The sequence below is a fragment of the Austrofundulus limnaeus genome, unplaced genomic scaffold (assembly GCF_001266775.1).
Source record: "Austrofundulus limnaeus strain Quisiro unplaced genomic scaffold, Austrofundulus_limnaeus-1.0 Scaffold86, whole genome shotgun sequence".
NCBI classification, from domain to species: Eukaryota; Metazoa; Chordata; class Actinopteri; order Cyprinodontiformes; family Rivulidae; genus Austrofundulus; species Austrofundulus limnaeus.
In genome coordinates this window covers 1,255,852-1,264,712 of record NW_013952488.1, presented here as the reverse complement: position 1 = coordinate 1,264,712, position 8,861 = coordinate 1,255,852, and the positions used below count along the sequence as shown (strand labels likewise).

Sequence of the window (8,861 nt, the reverse complement as noted above, 5' to 3'; positions counted from 1 at the left end):
CTCGAGACACAGGGTTCAACAGAGTGCAACAGCAGTGTGGAGAGACAGTGACAGAGAGAAGCAGAGGCACAGAGACAGGGCAGGTTGTTCTCTGTGTTTCCTGYTGTTGYAATAAAACTCAGCTGATCATCTCACAGAGTACCTTCATTCTTGGACCACTTATTTCTGTCTTTGTTAAATAAATATTACCATAACAAAACCAATAAAGTTTATCCATTTGAGCATTAAATATTTTGTCTTTGTCGGGTATTTAATTGAATATAGGTTGAACAGGTTTTGCAAATCATCATATTCTGTTTTTATTCATGTTTTACGCAAAAACCCAACATGAATTAAATGAAAAAAAAAAAAAACGGTTTTGAGCATTAACAGATTTCACAAGATCTCTGTTTGAGACTTTTTTCCATGCCAAATGTTGGGCAATATGCTTTTCAGTTAAGGAATGCTGTTTTTTTTTTTATTTCTGCTGACTTTATTTTCCAGTGGCTCTGTGTGTTCTTCAGTCCAGCACCGAATYTTTGTGCATTTGTTCTGGAGCCAGCAGAGGTCAGCATTGCTCTTCGTCCTGTGCGGATGCCATCCGGTCCCATCCGCTGCCAAAAAATGCACCTGCTCAGTGGCACAAGGACAATCAGTCCTTTCAGTTTGCTCCTTTATCTCGTTACTCTCCTCTGACATCACCTCGCCCGTTTGTGCGCAACTTCTACAATGTATAAACTCGTCTCCTTTTGTAATTTGTCCTTGATTCTGTCAAGTCTTCATTGTATTCGCTCGGTCTCCTCATCGTTTACTCCTCCTCCTGCTCCACCCCCTTTCTTTTTTCCCCCTTTCCTCATTCTGCTCAATCCTGCCACCGTCACCTTTGACCTTGGGCCTGCGTTTTCATGCCCTCTTAAAGATGCTGCAGTGGAGTCACGTGTTGACACACATCAGCATAAAAAGTGTCTCACAAGCAGCACATGTGTGTCTTTCCCCTTCTAGGTCATTTCAGGCCAAACCGGTTGTGTGTCTGTGCATGTGTGGGGAAACGGGATCTTTTGCCTCCCTTTTTCTTCCTCATTCGCCCGGCTCGGATGTCTGTTTGGCTGGCCGAACACAGATCCGTCTCTACCCTCGTCCATCGTTCGCGTCGTTTGGCACACATGAGCAAAGTGAGGGAGTTATGACTGAGATAATGAGAAGAAAGGATTCRCACAAAGGAGGGAGGCGGGGGGCCCTCAAAAGTCTATTCGAAGGTGCAAATGAGTGAAGGAAAGGGAAGGAGGAGGGGGGCGACAGAGAGAGTGGAGGGATCGGGCGAGGGAGGGGCGGAGAGACGAGGAGAGCGTTCCTGCCGATGCTCACGTAGGCCCCACAGCTGCAGAGAGGCACAGTTGCCGCTCTCGTCTTTGTGTCGCACCAACACTCTCTGATTCTGTTCTGCCAAGCCCCCCCCCTCCCCTCCCCGTCCTCCAGACATCCCACTCATTTTTTTGTCATGCCGCTAGTCACACTCCCTGCCTCGCGCCTCTGAAATCCAACTCACATAAAGGGGGCATTGGGCGATAAATGGCTGCACTGACGGGGGACGCAGACAGGGACTTTGCATAAAGGTCAGACTGGTCTCAAAGGGGGCCACGCACTCAGAAACCCCCTGAGTCGCGGCAAAGAAAAAGTTGAAAAGAAAAGGTGAGCGGGCGGCGGTTCTGGTGCACAAAAACCACAACGTCGCACAGAAGCTGCAGTTTCATATGAAAGCAGAGTCTGAGACAAACGCTGTCTCCGTGCACCTGATCCCTGCTGGTATCACCACCCCATCTGATGCTGCTGCCTGGCTGACGAGTGACATCACCACCCCACACAATGATCCGGAGCCAGAAAGGTAATCCATACTCTGTAATCTATCCCCTTTCCTTTTTTTTTAATCATGTGGCCATGGTCCTGTTTGACTCTGAACCTCTGACCCAAACAATAAAAAAAAGTGCTCATGTGATCTGCCTGCAGGGACAAAAAGAAAGGACTGGATATGGGAGGAGGAGGACTGGGATGCTGAAACAGGAGGAAGAAAAGGCGTTTATTGAAGCTCAACAAAGGGTGTGTTTAACGATAAACAGGAATTTTATGCATTAGTGGTGTTGGCTGACTAACCTGAGGAAAATATAGGTCAGTTTACACAACTAAAACACCATCTACAGTTAAGGTTTTATCCAAGTGAGGCTTAGTGGAAAGATTTTAGACAGTTTTCATCTTACCTATTGAAGATATTGCCGCTTTTTGAACAACCTCAGCGATTCAGACGAGATCGATGTTCTATGTTGTAAACTTTTGCATTATTACTTTTACACAGTTTCATAATGCACTGTAATCTGCAGAAATTTCAGTGGTTATTTAAGGAAGCAAACAGTGGCAGAAGCAGCTAGCACTTGAGGAGATTGTTCAAGAAGCTACCTAACAGTTTCTTCTTCCCCAGAGCCCCACTGCAAATGATCTGAAATGTCCCTTTAAGTATGCATAACACAGTTTAGGAGATGCAACAATCTGCCTCTTCCTGTTGGGGGTGACACAAGACCAACACAAAAAGCACCAGGTCAGGTATGAATACGAAAACCTAATCCTGCAGGAGCATAACTGAAGGGATGGTACAGGGCATTCTGAAACTCTCACTATAAGATTTGAAAGAAAAAATCTTAAATTTGAACAACTTCTGGGATTTAATCTGGTTTCTCTGAAGAGTAACCTGGTAGCTGATCGCTCTACCTCCTGTTATAACATCAGAATTTAAAAAACTATAAGTAAATCTGTAAAGAAAAATGCTCTGTTTGAAAAACAAGGAACTATGAGATCTCTAAGATATGAAGGGAGTTTAGTCATTAAGGATCTTGTATATTGGAAAACAGTACAGAAATTTTTCACTTACACCAACTTTCTTACTCTTTAACCAATAAACTGTTTTTAATAAAGGGATTAGCTCTAATTAGCAATAACAATGAGACAATCCCACATAGCAGACAAGTGATGGCCAAATYTGGWGTCAAGCTGGCATTGATGGCTGACTGCCCAAATCTATCAATGGTTTGTGGTGCTGGCYCATGCAAGGACCACCTCTGATGAACCACATCTAAGGACCATCAAAGGGCCATCRTTCTTTGCAGAATCTAGGGCATGCCAGAACTGGACCGGACAAATTTTGCYATGTGTGTTAAATTGAGGAAGACCTCCTCTTGTTACCATGGAAGAAGAACATGTCCTGGATGGTACTAGACCATCAGGGGTCACTGTGGAATGGGTTTGCTTTCAGATCCTTTCAGGCTGGTATCTGCAAGCTTGGTGAACATTTTTGCATCACAGTTGGCAAGAGACAAACAAACGAGGACTTTCCAAAACTAACCTCCTTGGTGGAGGTAATAATTACGAGGGACACAAGGAGACCAATTGGTTGAACCAGACATTGCATCTAAAATGCATAATGTTTAAATGGTGAGTGAATAATAAGTGAAGAGATATATAGACAGACTGGGACCAGGTTGGAGAAGGTGGAGGTGGAGCAGAGAAGCTGAAACTGACAGAAGAGGGAAGTGTTGGTACGAGGAACACACAAAGACAAACAATTCAAATCAACCCAACTTTATCTCTAAAGCACTTTAGACACACTGAACCAAAGTGCTGTATGAAAGAAAATCTTAGACATTGTATAAAACAAATAAAACATAAGGATGATCAGAATCACTTCACTCATCAGTGGTCATTTGACAGATTTGTAAAGCTGCAAAAACTTGGAGACCAAAGAAAAAAAAACAAGTCCTTGTGCATGTGAAAACCTGCGGCAAACATAAACTTGACAAGGTGGGGATTTTTTTGATCTTCATATCCCCAGGATGTATGACTTGCATAAAGTAAAAACTGTTTCTGTGTGATTTTATAGCATGTGACTCCAGCTTCAGATGGGTGTTTCAGCACGTTCGTTGCCTGGAAAGTATAATCCAAATCATGTGTACAGATCGGAGACGCAAATGATGCAGAAAATCAGCGTTTTTAAAGAATATCCAGAGTAAAGTAGACGGGATTTGAGAGTCTCAGTAAAAAAAAAATACCACCATGAAATCCAGATCAAACGTTGCCAACATTCAGTGCCAAACTTTTCAGGACTGCAGTCCATGTGTGGAAATGATTTCTGAATGYGCAGTTTGTTAACGATGACAGTTTTTCTCAAGCAAAAAGTGAAGAAGTTTAATTAAGATGGAGAAAAAGTGAATTTGGAGATTTGTGAGACTTGAAGAATTTTTACAATTTAGGTCAAAAAGTTTTTATCATACTTGAGAAAAAGATTTCATTACAATAACACCCCTTCATGAGTGAACACTGAAAAGAAAAAAAAAGAAGAGCTGCTTGGACTCTTTTACTCTGGATTTGTTTGAATATAAGTGACACCAGCTGTGAAACCTCTAATTACAAACAGCAGATTCTTTCATTTTTAGTCTATTCATAGTGAGATATTAATGTTCATCATCTACATCAAAAAGTCTTTTTATTAGAAAAAGTGGAAAAGAATAGAGGAAAATAAAGTTAACATTGTGTTTTGTGAAAAAGGGATGCACATTTATTACATCTTCTGTAGAAAGGCATTTGAGCAACTTCAGTTTGGAGAATTAGAGTTTCATTCTGAGCAGATTGATGAGCTATTGGCTAGTTGACATGAAGGTAGTGGATTGCTGTCATTACAAAACAACTCTAACCTCAAAAAATGTTAAGAAAGTTCAACTGGACACAATTTTATCAACTTTTTTACACAATCAGTGTTTTTCAGTGTTTGAGTTTTGTTTTCATGTTTATTACTTTTGGTGTTTATTTGTGTTCATTACCTTCCTGTATTTCTGTTAATCTCGGTCTCTGCTCCTGCTTCACAGCTGCAGCCACTTCTCTCATCAGCCCCAGTCCTTATAGCCTTTCAGCCTTCATTCGCTCCTTAGTGGATCAGAACGTGTTTAAACGTCAAGTTCGGTTTTCCCTGTACCTCCTCAAATCTCCTTGTGCCTTCCTGCATCTGATCTGTCATTTTTGACAGTTTTTGCTGCCTCAGCAGCGTTTTGGTTTTGTTATTCTAAGCTTCAGCTTATTATCTAAGCTCCTCATGACAGTCTCCACTTCCTTGGTCCAACCTTATACAACCGCCATGTTTCATTATTGTCAGTTTCGTACGATATGATTATTTTGTCAAAAAGAACGTCCAATTCTGGAGGTGCCACGGCTAGCTGCTATAGCTATTAGCATGGCAAATAGCCATTGAATTATGTGATTTAATGGGTTTTCACAGGATTTTCCACACACTGTGTGCAGTTAACATGTTAACTGAGTTTCGGTTAACCTTATTATCTACACCCACACCTTTAATTACCTGACACCTGACTGACATCCTTTACGTTTGGATTTGTTTTAAGATAGCAGCAGTCCACCTTGGTCTTAGCCCTGCTCACACTAGCCGTTTAGTTCATCCATCCAGTCAGAATTAAACTCTTTGTTCAAGCTCAAAGAGTTATCTGCAGCTGTTAAGAGATTTCTTTGAACATCACCACAAAACCCCAATTTTGAAAGACCTGAACATGAATAAATTCTTTAACATGTTTTTTTAACATTTACGCTACTTTTTCAGTCTCTCCTCCAGACACATGCAACTCATAATAATTCACCAATCAAAAGTGAAATATGTAAAGGCTTTTGTGAACAAAGTGCAACAGTTTTACAGTTTTAACGCTTTTGTGAACAAAGTGCAACAGTTTTACAGTTTTAACCAGTTGATCCATTAGCGTAAGTGAAAGCAGCAGACTGTCCTGCACTCATCACCCTTACCAGTCGGAGTTGGGTAAGCTTTCAAATGAATCATTAATTTCTCATTCCTCTGGAAACTCCGAACTAGACCTCACATTTTAGTCTCAAGCAAACATGGAAAGTCTACTAAGTATTACTTCACAGGAACTGCTCTGGGTCAGCCGTCTCTCGGAGCAGCCTTGACGTCTTTTTGCCTTCTTCTCTTACTCGTTCATCCAGCGATGACCAGGCGCCGTCTTCTCCTGTCACGGTGGTTACATTACACACTCGTCTCCTCGGCTGTACTCCCTGACCCGTGAAGCACAGGACAGCATGCTCGTCAGAGACACACTGTTTGATCTGGCCTCTTACTCACATCCAAGAGAAATGATTTATCTGGTTAAATGCGTCCCGTCCTGTCTTGCATTAAAAGCAGAAGATGTCCTGCTGGCTCTTGGGAGACTCTGTTGTTACAGCTGGAGTGAGAATGTGTGCCTATATCTTYCTCTTTTGCACAACCCCAATTCTGAAAAAAGTCGATCGGGACATTGTTTAAAATGTAAATAAAAGTAAAAGGCAATAATTTTCTAATTTCATGAACCCTTCATTTATTTATATGGAACGTCGTAAACTTAACAAAAAGTACATTTAAAAAAAAATCTAATTTTGAATTTGGTGCCAGCTTTATATAAAAATTTTTTGGACAAAAGCAACAAAACATAAAGTAAATGTTTTGAACAAGAAAAAACAGGAGGGGCTTCTTGCAAGCATCCATTAAGTTAGGGGATTAATTTTATAAAGGAGATTACAATTTGACTATTTTTTTCTGATGTACTACCACAATAAATTTTCTCGCATCTCGCTAAAACATTGTATCGTGGGGGATGGATCATCTAATTTCTCCCTCTGTCCTCCCGCTGTACAACGTGTTACACATAGCAAAGCGTATAAACGACATCAGTAATTTTTTTCACRTCGGAGTCGGAGGAAAAATCTTATATTTTTGGTTAACCACAGGAGCAGAGATGGAAAGAAGACGTTAGTTGCATGACTCATGCTCAAGGAGAGCAGATGAGCMGCTCCTCGAAGCTGTCCATACTGCTAATTTAACATCCGGCTCCTGCTCTGGGGCTGGACCATTTTCAGTGACTTGCTCCTTGGGAGCCACAAACACGCCCACAGTTGTGTGTCTCCAAAATTATCCATTTCCTTATCAGAGGGTACACAGCAAGGGCTGAATAATCCTGAAGTCTATACGTTACTAGGAGTATCATTATATACAAGGTTTAGATTGTTTTTGTTATGGTGTTTAAGCTTAAAAAATGGGGGTTGAATTAAACTCGGGGCGCATTATAAATTAATAAATACTGTACTGGTTTACCAGTCTGCAACAAAATTGTGTTAAAGAAATAGTGAAACAATTTCAATTTTTGTTCCTCATTGTAAAATGGTAAAGGCATTTGAGTCATCGACAATTCATAATCTCTTTCAAGAATCTGAAGAAATTGTGCACAAACAATAAGACAAAAAGTCAACAATGAATACTTGAGATCTTACCATGGACTTACACTGCATGTGTCTCCGCTCTGCTGCGCTGTGGTGCGCAGATCGCAGCAGTTCGTTTGTGTCTCAATTTATACAGCCTCCGCTCCGCTCCGCTCCGACAGAGAGCGTGGAGGATGGAGATCGCGCGATAAATTCAGTGATAAGTGTGGAAGTCACAGCAAAAAATAATTCTGTGAAAGACGAACTCCAAACACAGCTGAAAACATTGATATAAAGGCTTTTGATATCTATGTTGAAACTGTCTCGTTGTCGTCTTTCTGAAACTTCTGATTTCAAAATAAAATCCACGTGTATCGTGTGTGTACACAAATGCTTCATGCTACATGTTTCCATCTGCTTCCCAAACAGAACGATACATTCTGACAGCATTTGTGTCAAAATATATTCATATCTTGATTAATATAGCTGGGATTTCAAAATTATTCCGACAAATTATCCTGCCTAATATTGTCTTATTTTGAAAATACGGATGTTGTGCTTGTTTCTTTTCCTGTTGGTGCAACGTAATCTTTAAAAATTGACTCCGGCGCTGCTCTGTTGTCCAGCAAAAATAAGATCTGTTCTAATTTTGACGGATCGCCATCCGCTCACTGCCGCCGTGCAGAGCCAGTGTAAATACTCTCATTGATTAGAATTTGCTGCGGAGGTCGGACCGGAGCAGAGCAGAGCAGTAACACATGCAGTGTAAATTAAGGGTTAGATTGAATGAACTCAATCAAAATTTGTAAGTCCTATTGAAAACAGTGTCCTCTGTAACTGCGAGGGACATTCTGGCTTGGTTTCAAAAACAGAGTTCAAAAGTCAGCCTCTCTGATGGTATAGGGGTGTAGCATGCAGCACATACAGGTTTAAGGACAACATAAGTTCTCATCCAGCAAAAAAAGACTTGTTGAACAATTAGAAATAATCAGACAAAAATGAGACAACATTCCCCACTAAAAAAAAAAACACGCGGTCTCCTCTTTTTCATGACATTTAGAGAAGAGGAGATGCTTCATAGTGGCAAACATAGCCTTATCTTCCCATTTTCCAGTGTTGCTCATAAAATATTTAGTTTTTCCCTCAATTTTTTTGGGACATGTTCACTTTAAATAAGTTGTGTTCTGCTTTTATTTATTTACACACAGCATCCCAGCTTGTTTAGTTTTTGGGTTGCAGGTCATTTACAGTCAGGAGTGATAAGGTGTGTATATGATCTGCGTTACTAATGAAGGCCGTTGCTGAATCATCCGCGTCTCACCGGGTCCCCCGGGTCCACGTCGAAGGTTGTCTGAAAATTTTATGAATGAACGTCTGAACTTGTCCACCAGTGGCTGCTGTTGACTCAGAGTGAAACCGGCGCGCCTTGGTAACTGGTTCCACGCCGCCTCTGCGTACGAGGCAGGCAGCACGTTGTCGAGGCAGTGAGTTCGCGTGGCGTCCGGCCAACTGTCAGCTGCCTGTGTGGGTCAAAGTCAGGGAGAGCTTCTCTCTCTCTCTCTCTCTCTCTCTCTCTCTCTCTCTCTCTCTCTCTC

General features: G+C 41.4%; 1 long non-coding RNA gene across 1 annotated transcript in view; it reads left to right on the top strand.

The window, feature by feature from the left end:
* The first annotated feature begins 2,008 nt into the window (after positions 1–2,008).
* LOC106520045 (uncharacterized) overlaps positions 2,009–8,861 on the top strand; it is a 39,781-nt gene continuing 32,928 nt past the window's right edge. Inside the window, exon 1 of the long non-coding RNA XR_001310503.1 lies at positions 2,009–2,073. This is a non-coding gene — a long non-coding RNA (uncharacterized LOC106520045). The remainder of the gene's footprint in view (positions 2,074–8,861) is intronic.